An 18,385-nucleotide genomic window follows, 5' to 3' on the forward strand; every position below is an offset into this window, starting at 1 on the left:
TGTCTAATTTGGGACTTTCTGAGCTTCCTAGACTTGTATGTCTTTTGCATTCTTTATTTCTGACTGGTCATTTTTTTGGTTTCTATGTCTTTTTTTCAGGCTGTTGAGTATCTTTATAGTCATTATTCTAAAGCCTCAACCCTTAGATGCTGGTTAAAAACAGAAATAAAATTGAAGTCTAAAGCCTCTATCTGATAAATTGCTTGCCTCCATTTCATCTAGCTCTTTTTCTGGAGAATTCTCTTATTCTTTCATTTGGAGTTTTTTTCTTTGTCTTCCCATTTTGTCTGTCTCTTCATATTTGTTTCTATGTATTAGGTAGATTTGTGAAGATTCTATTATACGCTGCTTGTGACTAGCCTGGTCAACATGTTTGGATCTATTAGCAATCCACAGCATGTGATTCTCTTTGCTGCACCTGTTTTTGTGCAGAAAGAACCAGGGTGAGCACCACAGCTAACTTCTATCAGCACCAGGCCTGGAGGGGCATCAGCTGAAGTCTCTTAGAGCTCCCAAAGACCTGACTTGGTTTATTGAACTAATTAATGATATAGCCTTTTGCTCTACTTAGTAGCCTGGCTTAACCTCCACAGGTAGGGCAGAGTAATTCCTATGGGTGGGGCTACTGCTTCCCCTCAGGCTGATTTCACTTCGATCCTGGCAACTGTTCTTCCAGTTCTCTCCCCAGAGCCCCCAACCCCAGATTCTACTCAAGCATTTCTAGCCCACTCTGCCAGAGCCCAGGGTAAGTGTCTGCAAATGAAATTTTGGGCATTAGCCCTTTAAAAGGCTCTCTGAATTTCTAGCAATCTCTCCCTGGAAGACAGAAACCTTGCTGCTTTTCACAGCTGGATGTTGTTTGGGTTCCCTTCCAAATTTGGTGCTATAAGCTGGAGAGCCATCATGGAGTTTAGACCCCACAATTCTCAGAGGGAAACCCCCCAAAGTGGAACTATCCCTCTGGAACCTTAGCGGCTGCCTATTAATCAGCCATCTTGTACTGTTCCTTTCTCCTTACCAGTCATGTCGTGGTGGAGTGGTTTCCTCTGTCTGTCCTTGGTGATACGGCTTCTCTCCAACTAGTGTTTAATTAGTTATTCAGGATGATTTCTGTACAATTTAGTTGTAATTTCCAGATTTGTCTTGGGAGGAGGTTCGTGTAGCCTCTACTTACTCCTCCACCATCCTGAATTTCTTGCTGTGTTTACAGTTATAGATTGATAGTTATCTATTACCAGCACATTATTCCATTGTTTTTGGACCCCATTACATCTATTATTAAGTCAAATGAGATCCTGATTTTCTTACTTTTATAGCTAATACCTGTTTTTATCTCTGGCTTTTTAAAGAATCTTTGGTATTTGTCATTTTCAATATGATTTGCCTAGGTGTTCAATTTTCTTTTTTTTTTCCAAATCTTCCTGAATCTCAAAATTTTTTAATTTCCTTAGTTCTGGAAAATTTTAGCAATTACATTCTTGCATATAACTTTGTCCCATACTCTTTCACTATATGGAAATCTGCATATATTATATATATACATATATATACCTTTTATTCTGTTTATCTTTTATATTATCTACCCATTTATCTTTCTGGGCTTCACGCTAGATAATTTCTTCATCTCTGTTTCTACAGATCACATACTTTTGTTTTATAATCTCTGTCTGAAAAGTCAGTTATTGGATATCTGCAACATCTGATTTTGACTTCTACTGTTTCTATTAATTATTGCTCGTAATAACTTGTTTTTCTGTATATATTGTGAATATTACCAATAACTTTTTTGACTGTGAGATTTTCTTTTTCCCTTCATCCATTCTCATGGTTTGAGACTGAAATTTTTCTTTTATTATTCTCTGTGTAGTAATCTCTCTGGAGAGATATTTCTAGCTTATCCAAACAATACTTTTGTCTCCTTTGGCATCCTAGCTATATAGGGGTGAGCCAAAGTAGACTTACAGTTGTAATACATCTAAATAATACAATGAATAATAAGTAATAATATAAGAGTAAACTGTATTTTGCAAACACAACTGTAAACCTACTTTAGGCCACCCCTGTATGGAATTTTTATTAGAAAACCTACCTTATGTGAGCCCTAGGCTTTGCATTTTGTCCCACATGTTCAGACAAGCCATGAACACCAACCTAAAGTTGACTGGAATTTGATAAGTGGCCTAACAGTGAAAGTTAACTTCATTTATCAGTTGCTGCTTTTTTTTATCTAGTTTTGATCTTTAATAAGTTCTTGTTTCTTTCAAATTAGTTCATTAAAGCATTTGAAATCTTTTATAATATCATCTGTATTATTTTAAGAACTGCATTTTATTGGGATACCTACTTCTGATATTACCCAAAAGGGAAATCTTCTGTTGCCTGGCCATGGATGGGACTCAGTATCCCAACACAAGTCCGGTCAGAATATTCATGGAGCTTGGCCTCAGGTCAGTGAACCACTGTTCTGCCTTCACCCTTTTTTATAGCAATCACCAGGTGATGGGAATCACAAAATATTTCTGACACTAGACTCCTAGAGTTGTTGTTTTCGTTTTTTGGTTTTTTTTTTCTGGTTCTTGTCTTTATTAAGTACACTATGCAGTATTGAATAATGTTGAGCCATTTCTGTTTTAAATAAAATTACAAAGTTCAGGTTAGGGGTATAAGAGACAAAAGAAGGGGGAGGCCTAGTTAGAGAACCAATACAAGTGACCCCTGGATGTAGGCAACAGGCTGAGGATAGACTGTGGGGGTTGGGGGGTTGGGCAGGGCAGGAAAGAGCAATGGGGGGAAATTGGGACAACTGTAATAGAACAGCAGTAAAAATATTGAATACAATTAAAAATAAAATTACAAAGTTAACTTGGAGACTCAGAAGGCTAGTGCTGTTTTTCTTAAATCTTTGCCGTGTCCTTTTCTTCATGGCAGGGTCTGTTAAGGTCAAAAGAAGTTCTTAGTTTTAAAAAGATGAGAAAGATAGACAAGATTGATGCTTAATTACACTGTCAAAAATCACATTAAAGAATACCTCCAAAATATGTAAACACAGTGAGCTCTGTTTTCCATCTACAACTCATAGTACTTTGTCGAGGACACAAATGTAATTTGTTTTTTTGGTGATTCACAATATCATAACTCACTCTGGTTATGTTAGCGAGTGAGAATGCTGTTTATCTGCCTCCTGACACTGCAGCATGACCCTCACGGGGTGTGTGACAGCAAGCACAACGAGACCCATACACATTCTTCTGTTTTTCTGCTACATCTTCTGTTGCATTTTATTATTTGTTTTTTTCCAGGTGCACTGGGGTGGAAAACTTCAAGGACATGTAGAATATAGTTCCTCAAGAGGCCTTTCTTTTTTAGTCTTCCTTTTCTGTGAGCCTTGCCTGGCCTTGCTCAGACTGTAAAGGGCGCTTATTCCAAGCAGAAGTGCCACTAACCCCAGTCTTAGCAAAGAAGCATAGTTGAGATAGTTAGGTACACAGAAAAAGAGATATTTAATCACTTTATTCTTTTCAACAAAGTTAATATCCAAGACCCTCATATTGTAACCCTGTTACATACTAATCAAAGTAGAAACACTTTTACTCAACCTCCACTGTACTTATTTGCCAAGTCAATGACAGCCTTTATTACCTCCTCCATCTGTTTACGAAGGTTGTACATGTTGATGTAACTATGTAATTTAAATAAACATTATGCAAATAAGTGACATCTGAATACAGCAAAAATGAGAGCATTGGCTGTATGAAAAAAAAAGATAAAAGACCTCAAAAGCTAATAATCTTGGATGAAATTTAAAAAAATGAGTAACTTAGGAAATGCTATAACAATAGTTAGACATGTGTGAGAAACTGTATAAAAACAATCGAAACCTTCATGGATGCTGTCATCAGATGACTTTGTATGTTCCTATACCACTTTAAAGAAAATAAAAAATTGCATATAGTATATTACAGGCAGGATATATATATATATATATATAGGAAAACACTTATGATGTTAAAAGAAATATTTTTCCACCAGAATATTGATCATCAGATAATAAAAATGTTATTCTTATATAATAAGATTAGCCAAAGAACGTATAGTTAAATTATATTACTTAAGTCATAACATTTAAGTTATGAGTACATGATTTTCAGAAGATTTTTGTTAACCCAATACCACTCCTAACTGTGGCAGATAAGAGAGCATCTGGAGAATTGTGCAGACATGGCTGTAGACATTGCTGAGCTCTTCTGTAAGAAATGATACAGCTTACGGGCCTATAGTATTCTGACCCCAGTTCTGGCTTTTATGAACCATGTGATCCGAACAAGTTCTCTTCCTAAATGATAGATAACAAGTTAATTAATAGAGGTTGTGTTGCAAAGTGCATAACACAGTGTCTGGCACATAGAATCACATAAATGGTAGCTGTCGCTCATATGGAAAATTTAAGGGAGAGTGATCTGTTTTTTTGTATTATTATGACAAATCACAAGAGGCTCTCTAGTTTATGTAATAATTATTACTCAAAATATTAATTGAATAATTACTAAAAACAAGCAGATTCTGTGCTGGATACTGAGTTTACAAAGGAGAAGAAGATAAACATTCCTGTTTTCATGCTTATTACATCTAAGTAGCAGGAAAAAGATAAAAAGTAAAAAAAATAAATTACATAAACTCAAGCACTGACCATTGTTAAGAAGAGAAATAAATTGAGGACGATGTAATAAAAACCAGTCATAGGGCTAACAGGAATGATCGGGGAGGCTTGCTTTTTCAAGGAGAATGATCAAGAAGGTTGGAGGAGCAGTCAGTCTTCAATGATTTAAAGCTATGCACAGGGTAGGAGTTGATGGTCAAGGGGTCCAGGCAAGGAAAACAATGAGTCAGTGAGTGCTTGGCATATTTGATGAGCAACAAGAAAATCACAATGGTGGGACTGGGGTATAGAATGCTAGAAGATGGAATCAGGAAGTTAGGAGAGGGCCAGGTTATATATGCCCTTGTAGACTATTTTTGTCTTAAAAATAAACCACTGAAACAGGGCAGTAAAGTAGCCTGATTTATTTTTTTAAATATAATTCCAACTGCTGTGTGATAGCCTACAAGGGATCAAACTATAAGAAATCATTTCTATAGAACTTGAGAGGGATCGGCAGGCAATAATAGAAATTTCTTTCCTCTTTATTTCATTCACTTTTTGCTTTGAGAGAGAGACAGAGAGAGAGGGAGTATAAGAAGGGAGAATGTATTTTAAGATATCTTAAAATAATGGTTTTGCAAAAAGTAGTATGATTTTTTGGCCCTGGCTGGTGGGGCTCAGTGGATTGAGTGTCAGCAAAAGGGTCACTGATTTGATTCCCAATCAGAGTACTGCTTGAGTTGCCAGCCAGGTCCCCAGTTGAGGGTGCACAGGAGACAACCACACATTGATGTTTCTCTCCCTTTCTTTCTCCCTTACTTTCCTTCTCTCTAATAATAAATAAATACAATCTAAAAAATATTTTAAAAATAAAAAGTGGTGTGTTTTTGTGTTTAGGTCTCAAGGACCAATCACTGATGCTGTAACAAGGTGCAGCCAAGAGGGGGGCCCAAATAGGGGTTTGGAATGGGGTCCAGGGCTCAAGGTGTCCAAGAAGTATTAGAAAGATATACAGGATGTCCTCACCCCTTCTCCCCACAGGCGTGAGTTGGGGGAAGGGACACATGGAGCAGGAACATGCAGAGCTATTTTATACAGCAACAGCTTTGCAGCTAACCTCTGGCATGGTCATTTAACATATCTATAACCTTTAACTGATTGCATAGATATGTTAAATAGCTGTGGCCATGCCTTGAGCCAGGGGGATGGAAGTGACTTCCACCCAAGATGTAATTGGGGGGCAGCTCCTCCTGGTTACAGCACCTGTGTGAGAGCTTGGAGAAGACTGGCTCCATGACATGGGGCCACACCTGCCCAGACTTATTATGGCAGCCCAGTAAACCTGGAATAATAGAGGAATGCTGGCAGGCGTAACCGATTGTAGGAGGAATCAGAAATGGGGATGCCGAGGAAGGTTGGCACAGGGATTTAAACCCAGGCTCAGCAGCCATGCAAAGGGAGAGAAACACACAGCTTTGGCAGAGTAGAGATCCCCACAGATTTGGCAAGAGAGAACCACATGGCTTTGACAGAGTGGGGACCCCTGCAGCTTTGAGAGTGAGAGTGAGGACCACATGGCTTTGGGGTGCTCCCTTTTGCCACATAGCTTAGGAAGCAGGAGGGACTTTGCCTGGAAGAAAAGGGGTAAAGGACTCTTGCTGGCGGACCATGCATGAGAAGGTACCATATGGCTTTGGATTAGCTGGAGGTCCTGGCAGCAACACAGCTGATGTTGCAGGGATCCTGAATCATGGACTTCTACTTCTATTCCTGAGATAATGTACCCCAGATTAGGGCGGAGGGAGAAGGAAGGACTGTGGGTATTGTGAGACTTTAATATTTTAATGAAGAAATTGGACCACTACTTTAAGTCTGTATAGCTTTAAATAAATGTTTCCTTTTCTTTTCACAAATCTCTGGCATTGAGAGATGTGTTTCCTCTGGCAGCAGGCATAGTGAACCTAGTGGGGGATCACCTAATAGTAATATCATATAGTATATGATAATATACTAGTATAGTATATCATAATAGTATATCATATAGCATATGATATACTATAACAGTATATCATATCCCCCCAGTCCCTGTTCTGTAACAATGCTAGAAAATGAACATGCACACACATACCACTCACTGACACATGCAGGCTTCTTTCTATTTGAAGAGATTTTAACGTAAAATGGATTATTAAAATGAATAAAATAAATTTTATGGATTATCCATAAAATTGATTATTACACTGAAGTAATACATTTCAGTGTACTATTTTTATTTGAAAGTTGAAAAAGTGTGCTAGAATATATGTATAAGGATTATTCTATAGTGACATGTTTATAACATGAGTACTGAGCCTAAATATCATCTTATTAGAAAGACTTTCCATGAACCTCTCTCTAGTAAAGGAGACCCCTCTATCCTAGCCACCCACTGTCTTTTCACTCTGAATTATTTTTTATGGTATGAATTACTCTTTTATATTCACTCTTTTATTCATGTGCTCATTATTTGTCTCTCTACTGTCCCATTTGAAAGTAAAATATTTGTCTCAGCTCAATGTCTTCTTCAAATCTCATTACTTCTGTACCATTCCTAATTCCTGCCATCTGCATGTATAGATTCCCCTTTTGATAGCTAGCTTTATGTCCATATTACACTTACAGTGTCCTGCTTATTTGGTTCATAGTCTGTGGTTAACTTCTGTGCACATGTGCACATGAATATTTTCTCTTTGATATTTTCAGGGTACAGCCCGCAAAAACGCTGAAAATATTTGTATTTGTTGATGAGGAATGTTTCAGACAACATAGGACATTGTAAATAAAGATGGAAGTACCAGTTTGAGGAACAGAAGCTCATAAACACAAGTTAAGCAAATCTGTATCAACTTCTCAGAACTCACAATCTGAGAAATGCCAGTTTCCTTGTGGGCTGAAAATTCTCCAATTCAAATAGCCAGTTCTCATGCATGGTGGTTTTAGCACCTTTAAGGCCCTCTAATTGTTGTGTGAAGTGCTGCTTATCTTCTTTTCCTTTCTCAGAAAAAAGTAGTGTAAAAAATGTTTTATACTAAAAAAAGTAGTGATTGAGTCATTTTTGTTCTTCAAATGGTATTTATTTCAGCTTTACTTGAAAGAAAAAAGTAATAAAAAAATCTTTGTTAAAGCAGTAGCCATGAATCAACCATTATTAACTCATTAACTTTCTTCTCCATTACTGATCCTTAGCCATGTAATTAAAGAGATTATCAAAGCTTAGACTTAAAAATATAAATAAAATGGAATTAACATTATTCAGATAGAAGATTCATTAATAAGAGATTTTCCTCTTTGGGTATGGCTATATGAAATTATAACACAGCTTGGGAGTGGGGAATGCTTAACTGTATTTTAAAGATGTTTTCTAAAAAATGAAAATAAGCCTTAAGTTTATAAGGGGGAACAATTGCTGAGAAGCAATTGTTATTTTCATGAATACACTGCACAATTACTTCTCAACTTAATCACTTTTGGCCAAGAAAGTCACCACTGATTCCTGAAAACTCAGAAGTTACTTTTTTATTATAGGCATTTCCAAGGAATATTTGTAAAGTTCTTGAAGGAAGTTTCATGTTAAAATTTTATATTTTTTATGTTTATTGTATCTTTCAGGCAAATAATGGAGCTAACATATATTAATGTGCTACACTGGTTATTGTATAACAATGGTATTAGACAAAAGAATTTAATATTCATGAAAATCTTATTTCCTTTATATTTGGCTAGCAAAATATGCTGAGAGAAGCAGCTCACCGAAGGAGGGAACTATAACACACAGATAGTCACAGGAGTTATAAACAAAGGCAGTTGACATTAATAATTAAATGAGAAAAATTCCCTGTGAAGATTTAGATCAGCTACAGGCACATGTGTAAAGTCACTTGGCTAATTGATCATTAGTTATTTTCTAGGCCAGAAGAGGATATATTAATGTAACTGGTTTCTCTACACTATTTTCTCTACACAATAATGTGTCTAATTTAATAAATATAGCTCTTATACATTCCCTGTGAGAAAAAAATCATCTCCTCTAGAGCCTGATGTTTTTACTATGTGCAAGGGAGTATTCAACATAAATAAATGAGATAGCGAAAGTTTATCATTTCTCTGAAGTTTGGTACTACACCTTAAATTATTGGCTTGGTAATGGGAATTGTATTATTGGTTTCAGTATCCCAGTATATATTAATCTAACCTTTGCAATGAAATTTATTTATCATTTTATTATGGTATTTTTAAATTGGTTAAGCATTTGCTTTTTTGTTTGCCCGTTTTCTCTGTTTTTGAAAACTGCTGTCTGTCTCAACAGGGCATTCTTTAATGAAGACACATCAGAGCTGCCTCACACACGCAACCCCCGAAATCTCAGTGAAGAAGCATGACTTCTTCCTCGAGACTCATTCTGTTTCTGGCAGTAGCTGCGTGTCTTTCAGGTAAAAATCTTGCCGTATGTATCAAATGACAAAAATGGATAAAAATATTCAATAAGAAATTATATTCAGATGTTCTTTTAAATATATCAATATTCATACGTTCAACAAAAGAAAGGAAAAACAACCTTTGCAATGTTTGCTAGCATTGCAAAAAGTAAGATGAAATTCAACATAATTAAGTACTTAGAAAATACTAAATAAATGTTATAGAATAAGTAGTCACCCAATATCATTGTCTTTCATTTATATATGAATGTTTGTTAGCCTTCATAATATTTGGTAATATATACTTATAATTTGTAGGAGGTAATTATAATAATATCTCATTACAATGCTAAATTTTACCACATAAAAGCAGAATCATAATGTCTTTATTACACACACACACAAACATTTAGAAGCATCTCTAACACAATGCATTTTTGTTATTGTCTTGGCTTCTCTAGCTTTGTTTTGATTGACTTTGTTATTCTATGTATTGGATCTAAGATGGGACATTTTATTCTGCAAAAGTAATCTATGTTTTTTGGAGTAATACTATCATAATACAACCATTAATATGACAGAAGTTTTGTTTTAAGAATATCTAGAATTATATTGTAATGATGGTTTTAATGCTTATACACATAACATTTCAGCTTGATTAGGTTTAACTCAGTAGCTATAATCTGTTATTAAGTATATCAGTGTAATTCCAACAATCTATGATTCAAGGGTTTTCTTAAAAACCAAAAAGTTCGTCTTTAATTTAGATTGTGCTCAAAAACTTCATTTGATAGTCAAAGGAATGTCTTCATATACAAACATGAATCTAGTGTTTTCAGCCATATAAATGAATGTTATATGTTTAAATGTACATATTTACATATATCCAAAGGCTTTTAAAGTATACATAAAATGTTTTCTTGTTAAAGTACTAGTAATTAACTGCAAATACAACAAAACAGTTGTTATTGTTGTTATTATTATTATTATTATTATTATTATATATGTGAGCACCATTGCTTCCAGGAAAAAAAAACAGGTTTAAGAAGAGATATGAAAGATACAATAAGATCTCTATAAAATATTTTTAGAGCCCCCTGTGAAAAAGTGAAAAATAAGTGAATAATTTTAGAAACATTGTAAGTGCAATGAAAAACCTGGTATATTAATGAAATAGTTACCTAAAATATGAAATAAAGTATCTTTAAATAATTTACCTTATTGAGGTCCATTCCGTGCAGTTTCACCATCTCTCCTGATGATCTATCTAGTCTATTTCTCTTTTATCTTCTTAAGAGCATCCTCCTCTCAATTCATGAACTGATCAAAGAAGGGATTGGAGATAGGCTCATGAGATGAATTAAAAAATGTCCAATTAAATTTAAATTTCAAAGAAACAAGTAAATTTTTAGTTCAAGAATGGTCCATGTAATATTTTGTTTCACTTTATCTAATATTTACATTTAATTAGTGTCTAGTGTTTTATATGCTAAGTGGAGGAAGAGTGGGAGTGTGTCCTGTTGCTCCAAAGTTTTATTTTCTTTGCTTGTCCCTCATTATTCTCCCAAATAAAATTTGCTTTAAAGGAGATATTATACTCTGGTTGTGGGAAGATTAAAATACGCAGCCTGGGGTGAGATTCATGATTGCTAGCTTTCTACCACATATGGAGTCAAAGTGCTTTTCTTCTCATAGAGTAAAGTGAAACATTGAAATATGGGAAAATGAGGCTGGGCTTGGAGGTAAGTTGCTACTCAAATATTACAGACAAAGCAAAAAACAAGTTAAAAGCAAAGGACATTTCTAATGTTTAATCATCTAAACTTAATATTAAGCATATATAATAGTTATTTTAAAAAGATTAATTTCTTCTCTGCTGTAGATATCTGTTTATGATTAATTAGATAGTTGAAGGAATCTGTTGTCAAGGATAATTACATTCAAAACTTTCTCCTTTGCCTTTCTGTTTTAACAAATTATTCTGGAGGTATAGCCCTTATTATGTTCTTGTTACTTGGCAATACTAACTTACACTCAATATTTACCTCATTATTTTATTATTCATCATTTTGTGTTATAGGTTTCTCTGCTTGCTGCCTTTATTTGTCTGTGAGCATAACTTTAGAAGGACCCCCTTTGGTACATTGACTTGATTACTATTACAGGTGATTAGGGTAATTAAACTAGGTTATGAGCACATTTCATGTTGCTGCTGCTTTCTGAACCAGCAAAACCAACTAAAGAAATACGAGAAGATCCAGGCTGTATTCCCTGTTGGTTGTATCTACTTATTTTTTAAAGATGGATTACCTTGGGTATGTTTATCTATGAAACACAGCCCTGTGTTTAAAAACTGTCTGCTGTGATCAATGAAACGCTGACAGCTTTCACAGAGATATAAAACCTCATAGCAAAAAAGGACTCATAATTTAAACAACAATGAGATACCACTACACATATCACGATGGCTAAAATTCAGAAAAACAAAAAGGCAAAAGCAGTGCAAATTGCTGATGCAAGTGCAGAAAGCAAAAATGTTCATTCAGTGCTAGTAGGAAAGAAAATGGTACACTGACTTTGGAAGACAGTTGGGCAATGTTTACAAAGTTAAATGATCGTAGCATATGATTAAGCAATTGGACTCTTTATATTATATTTTAAATAAATTATATATTTTTTTCATTGCAATAAAATATACATAATATAAAGTTCACAATTTTAACCATTCTAAGTGTACATTTCAGTGGCGTTAAGTACATTCACAGTGTTGTTCAACCATCATCACCCAAATAGAAACTATGCACCCAGTGAATAATAACTCCCTGTTCCCTGCTCCCCCAGCTCCTGGTAACTTCTATTCTAGTACTTTGTAGCTCTTTTCTACTATTTATTTATTTTAGGTACTTTATATCAATGAAATGATACAATACCAGTCCTATAAAACTTATGCATATACAAAATAGATGCACAAAACTGTTTATAGAAGTTTTAATAATAATCACCAAAAACTCTAAATAAGCAAGATGCCCTTTAATAAGTGAATGGATAAATAAACTTTGGAAATTCCATATTACATAGTACTTTTCAGTGGTAAATACTAATGAACTATTATACAACACACAAAAAATTGGATGAATCCTAATATGCTTACTATTAAGTGAAGAATAAAGCCAATCTAAATAGACTACATATTGTATGATCCTGTTTATATTATCTTTTGGAAAGGGAAAAACAATAGAGATTATATAGATCAGTATTTGCCAGGGGTTGAGGTAAGCTAATGATTAAAAGGATGAATCACAAAATGAATTTTTTATGGTGATGAAATTATTCTGCATGATACTGTAATGGTGGATGTGACATTGCAAATTTATCAAAACCAATGGAACTTTATAGTGCAGAGCAAACCTGAATGTATACAAATTAAAAATAATCAGTACAAAATATGATGAAGTCCAAAAATAAGATAGTAGAAAAGGACATTAACAAGACATGAAAGTTTTAAATATATTTTGACAAAAAATATATTAGACTTGGTAAATTATCAAATATTTTGAATCAGAGAAAATTGTTTCTTTTTTTAATTTTAGTTTTATGGGTAGATAGTATTGCCATTTACCAGGATATTAAATAAAGTAGGCAATTAAATATATAGCAATGTAATATGAAAAATAAAGACATTTATCGAAGAAGACACAAGATACAAGAAACATTGTACACAGGACCATGACACCTCAGTCTCCTTCAAAGTAGGCACCTTGGTGCCTCATACAGTTCTCCCAGTGCCTCTTCCATTGTTCAAAATACTCTGCAAAATACTTCATTGGAGTCCTTCAGCTGCCCTTTTGTATTTTTCTGAATGTCACTGATGGTCTGAAATATCTTCCTTTTCAAAGGTGATTTTGGTTTGGGAAAAGCTGGAAATAACAAGGCACCAAATCTGGGCTGTAGGGGCCACGAGTCACCTGGGTGATTTGATGTTACACCAAAAACCTCTGCGTGAGACATGATGCATGAGTGGATGTGTTGTCATGATGAAGCTCCTAGTCACCAGTTGTCCATAGCTGTAGCCGTTTAATCATATTGCATCTCTTGACCAATGAAGAACACTGAAGTAGTACTCCTTAGTAATTGTTGGCCTGGAGGGGCAGGCTTGGGATAGAAAACACCCTTCCAATAAAAAAAAACACACAGTTAGCATGGTCTTGATCATTCTGTGACTTTCGCACACCTTCTTCGGGCATGGAGAACCAGAAGACTTCCATTGAAATGACTGGGCTTTCATTTCCAGATCATAGCTGTAGACCCACGATTCATCTCCAATTATGATCTTCTTGAGGAAATCTGGTTCACTAGTAGCAGTTTGAATCAAGTCATTAGCAACTACAGCATGATGTTCCTTTTTCTCTGGTAGCAGAAGCCACAGAATGAATTTTGCCATAAGACATCTTATGCCAAGATCTTGCATCAAAATCTTGGACATAGTAGTTTTTGGAATCTGAAGATCAGCTCATTCTCATACTGCTAGTCACTGATCTTTGTTGATTGCAGCCCATACATGTTTATTGTTCTCATGTGCTCTGCTTATTGCAGGCCTTCCAGAACATGGATCACTTTTAATGGATTCTTGACCATCTTTGAAGTATTTGTGCCACACTTTTATTTGTACTACACTCGTTATATTGTCCCTGAAAGCCTTCTGAATCATCTGAATAGATTCCATGGAAGAATGTTCAAGCTTAACAAAAAAATCTGATGCAGATTCATTGCTCTATTCATTTAGTCATTTTTTAATGTGATGACCACACAGTACACATGCTCACTAAATGCTATGTACCACCACTGGCAAGTATAGTGAAGTTGTCATTGTTCACCCATGCACATTCCAATTCACTCTCCTTGGCTGCCAGGTTACATTAATAATGTCACCCAAACCGTTCTCCTCATATTGACAATAGCTGGACTGTTTCTGGACAGACCTCATAGGTGTAGAATGGAAAAAACTAAGCTCAATAATACCCATTAACTTTTGCGTCACTGTAACAGGCTCCAGTGAAAATGTCTAAAGTTTAGGAAAGATAACTGATCTAAAAATAAATTGGGGGCTTAATATTACATGGATGAATTTGAAGCTCTGGGAAAAAATAACTGCCTGAGGATTTTGTATACAATGGTGATTCATAAGGCAAGGAAGAAATTTTAAGAAGCAAACACTTTTAAAGGGAAAGAGAAAGTGTAGGTGAGTTATGAGTTTTGGAAGACGCTAGGAAAGAGTCTTAAGGGAACCTCTTTAGAAAGGGAGGGGTCAGCAGTGGCATTTTTGAGTTCTACTCAAAGTTTATTTGTTTGTATGAAAGTTTTGATGTTATTTGCATGTTATTACATGCACATAATAACAATCTTATTTATTCAACAAAAAGAAGATGAAATACTTCTCTAGCTTTGTTTTAGACACAATAATGGTAAGCACTGTAATATAACTGCATCAGCTGGGCTTAAAAAAACACTTATATTTAGTAAAATTATTTTTAACAATATGAACTAATTAATAATTAAATAAAATCTTTTTGTAATAAAATGTGTGAAACCATTTGGGGAAGAAAACATAATTACTATAGCTTAGTTCTGAATTTACTCATATATGTGACAAGAAGCATAAGCATTTCAACCTACATGCCCAAATCCACATTAGTGATTTTTTTAATAATTACTCTTCAGCCCTGGCTGGTGTGGCTCAGTGGATTGAGTATTGCCATGTGAACCAAAGCGTTGCAGATTTGATTCTGAGTCAGAACACATGCCTGGGTTGCAGGCCAGATCTCCAGTAGGGGGCACACAAGGGGCAACCAAACATTGATGTTTCTCTCCCTCTCTTTTTCCCTCCCTTCCCCTCTCTAAAAATTAATAAACAAAATCTTTAAAAAATGTTCTTTAGAGATATATTATCCTCCAAATATATGTAGAAATAGTGATTTGGAGGAGTCAGTATGGTTCAGGATTTATCTTTAGATTTATAAGCAATTTTACTCACATTTCTTGGTTTCTTGTAAATTGCTTTTTATTCAATCCATGGTAAAACAAACAACAACAAAAACTAAAGCATTTAAATCACCCTTCTCTGTCAATACAGAGTAACCTATCCAATGTTTTTTTTAATTTTCATATTTCTTTTGGAATATGGCTAGCATTTATTCTAGTTTTCTTTCAAACTCTTTAAAAATTAGAGAAATGTATGACTAATATTTATTACAAATATTTTTCTGTGAATTATAACAAAACAGCCTGATATAACACTGAAATTAGGAAAGTATAACACTGATATAACACTGAAATTAGGATACTACATGTGAAATAAATCCTACACAAATATGTAAATATTATCAATTTATTATTAGAATAAGCTAGAAAGCAGCTATTCTTAGATTCATTAACATACAATTATTGGGTTGAAGATTTTGAAAACACTTTTATTTGCACTCCAGTACCAGCATATATTTTTCCAGTATCCTAAATATATTTCTACCAAAGTTATAGACTTAAGAACATTTAATTATTACAACTAGACATATGTACATCTCTTTTAAACTAAACATTTTTCTAGTAGAGTTGATATATCTTAGAATTAAAAATAATTTGGAAATTGGGTGGCCCAATTTCTTGTACTTGGGCAAGTAAAATATTATTTCTTCTCAATAGAGATGCGGTTTGGTAAGGTTCTATTTCATGTCCCATGTCACATAGATGGTAAATAGTGGAAGAATAATGGTGTCTGTCTCACATATAGAAATGCTATCAACATATCAGACAACATGAAGGTGGGATAAGAGAGGAAAGCCAGGTGCCCAAAGCTACACTGACCTCTTTCCTACGCTAGTAGGAAGCTATACTAGATTACTATGTAGTACAGTATTACTATACTATACTAGATTAGGATATCTAGTTACTTTCTCCTGAATTATTTTCAGATGTTTCTGACATAAGCTGCATTCCTTTAAAAATAAGAAGAACCCAAACCATTTTTCTTATACTTTGACCTTATTTGCTACCATTGGGCTGAATTCATTATATTGGAAAGGTGACAGTTTGTTCTTTCTGTCATGTATGCCAAGAGAATGACATACTGGTGAACAGAGAATGTCTGTCATTGATAAGCTTGTACAAATATTCTCCTTCTTCTGAGAGGCTGCACAGTAAATAGCACAGAACTTTGTCCCTGTCAGCTAGTGCTACTTAAGAACTTTAAAAGGGAAATGAAAACAGAAGTGTAGAGAAAATAGGTACCTGATAATATTGTCTGACTGGCCCACTGCAGTAGAGAACAGGAAATGGATTATGGCTCCTCTGTGATCATTTTAAAATTATGTATGTGCACATCGTATTGGTCCCTAGGAAGTTGTGATGCTAATGGAGCTACCTCAGTGAAGGAAATCAAGCTGACTCTTATCAGCTGTGCACTGGCGGTATTAGACATGTAATTAATCAGAAGACAATTTAATATTTCCTTGTCAGCGGGGGAGTATTACTTGAATTTAGTGAGTTTCACTTTTGTTGTGCTTATCTTAAAGGTAAATAAAATGTTAAAAGATATCTATAATTGTCAGTAATTTTTGGAGTGATAAAAACCATAAAGAGGCAGATTCAGGACCCTAAAGAAATGAAAGCAAATATGTGTTCTCAGTGTTTTCAAGATAAAAAGAGAATTAACTAATTTATTAGGTTAGTTAAATGTTATTTCTTTCACATAAAATTAATTAAAATATTTTTCCTCTAAAATACTGAAGTAAGCAATACATATCAAAGTGTTTTGCAATTTAGAAAGTGCCATAAAAATCTCTGTTAAAAGAGACAGATTCTTACTGTCAGTATTATTTTCAACAATGATAAATCTTTACTGATAGAAAATTAATCATGTACATTGCTTCCTTTTGTTATAAAATAATGCTCAAATAATTCATTTTGTTTCCAGTGTCTATGAGAACTTGTGAATAAAAGTTTGCTATATTATTTTTTGAGCAGAGATAAATTGCATTCTGTGAAGTAGGTCAATTAATGATGAAGATTGTTTTATAGCTTAGTGTGAACTTCTGGGAAGCCTCTGGTAGTAATTGAGTCCTTTGTCAGCAAGAAAACAACTACTTCTCTATGTCCCCTTTCTTTAAATACAGGTCCATTCTGCATATAAAATGGAGAGACCAATAACATTCATTGAACACCCAAGCAAGCCAAACCCAGTTAAGACACAGAAGAAATATAGGAAAACATTTCTGATCTCCTTGACTTTAAGTACATATTATAGATTTCTCAGGACCCAAATATCAAAAATATATCATGTATAAAATAAGTCATACAAAACTAGTTGTGGGAAAGAAAATTTATTAAGCATTGTATATAGCCTTCTGATTATTTTAGCTCTTTGGTAAAATTTTATCTGGTTAACTCTCAATCAAGTTAACTACATATTTCTTAAAATGGTTTCAAATTTTACATTTGGTGATATTTATTTGGTAATATTGATGTAGGTGTTAACTACAGTATTTAACTTTTTTAGCATTTGAAAAAAATGCTTTTCATTCTAATTCTCACTATGGTGTTAACACTGAAATTTGTCAAACAACTTAGTTATTCCTAACGATGCCTTTATGATGGTGGCTATGCTTGTACCATCATCCTGATCTCAATATGGATTTAGAGCGGAATGGTCCCCATCATAAACTCATTGTGTATAGTTGAATGTTCTCTCCTTATTGACATATAAACCTCCTGGGAGCCTTTCATTGGTTTCATTTTTTTCTATAAAATGTGTATTTATATTACTCTGAGCCTGTCAGTGTCCTGGGTGCTGTAGAATAAAAAAAGAGAGACAGAGACCACCCTACACAGTCTTCATTCACAGAATTTACAGACCTTTGAATTTATAAACAAATCTGAAACTGTACTAAGGGAAAGATTACTCAGGATTTTTGATAGAAAATGTTCCCTTATGTGAATCATAGTTTCATTGGAGATTTTTTTGAACCCTTCCTGAGCTAATTTATTAAGTAATTCATGCCAAAAGACTTCAGGAAAAACCAGGGTTTAAGTCCATGGTAAGGTATTGAGTGAATTTGAAAAGGTGTAAGGAAACGTGCATTAAAGCAAAGAGAAATAACAATGTATTTTGCTCAGAGATGCCCAGCTCTACCTGCTTTTATATCCTTTGGCCCGTTAGAGAGATTTTTGCTTAATTCCTCTCCCTTTTTACCAATTCCCCTTCCTTTCCACCACATTGCATAACCATAGGTTTTAAATGGAC

The 18,385-nt window shown here is 34.4% G+C and overlaps 1 long non-coding RNA gene across 1 annotated transcript in view; it reads left to right on the forward strand.

The window, feature by feature from the left end:
* Window positions 1-9,104, forward strand: part of LOC118975681 (uncharacterized) — a 539,098-nt gene extending 529,994 nt beyond the window's left edge. The window contains exon 3 of the long non-coding RNA XR_005064112.1: window positions 8,985-9,104. This is a non-coding gene — a long non-coding RNA (uncharacterized LOC118975681). The remainder of the gene's footprint in view (window positions 1-8,984) is intronic.
* Window positions 9,105-18,385: the final 9,281 nt, after the last annotated feature.

This window comes from Sturnira hondurensis, unplaced genomic scaffold (genome assembly GCF_014824575.4).
Source record: "Sturnira hondurensis isolate 20B ecotype Veracruz unplaced genomic scaffold, ASM1482457v3 Scaffold0020489, whole genome shotgun sequence".
Taxonomy (NCBI): domain Eukaryota; kingdom Metazoa; phylum Chordata; class Mammalia; order Chiroptera; family Phyllostomidae; genus Sturnira; species Sturnira hondurensis.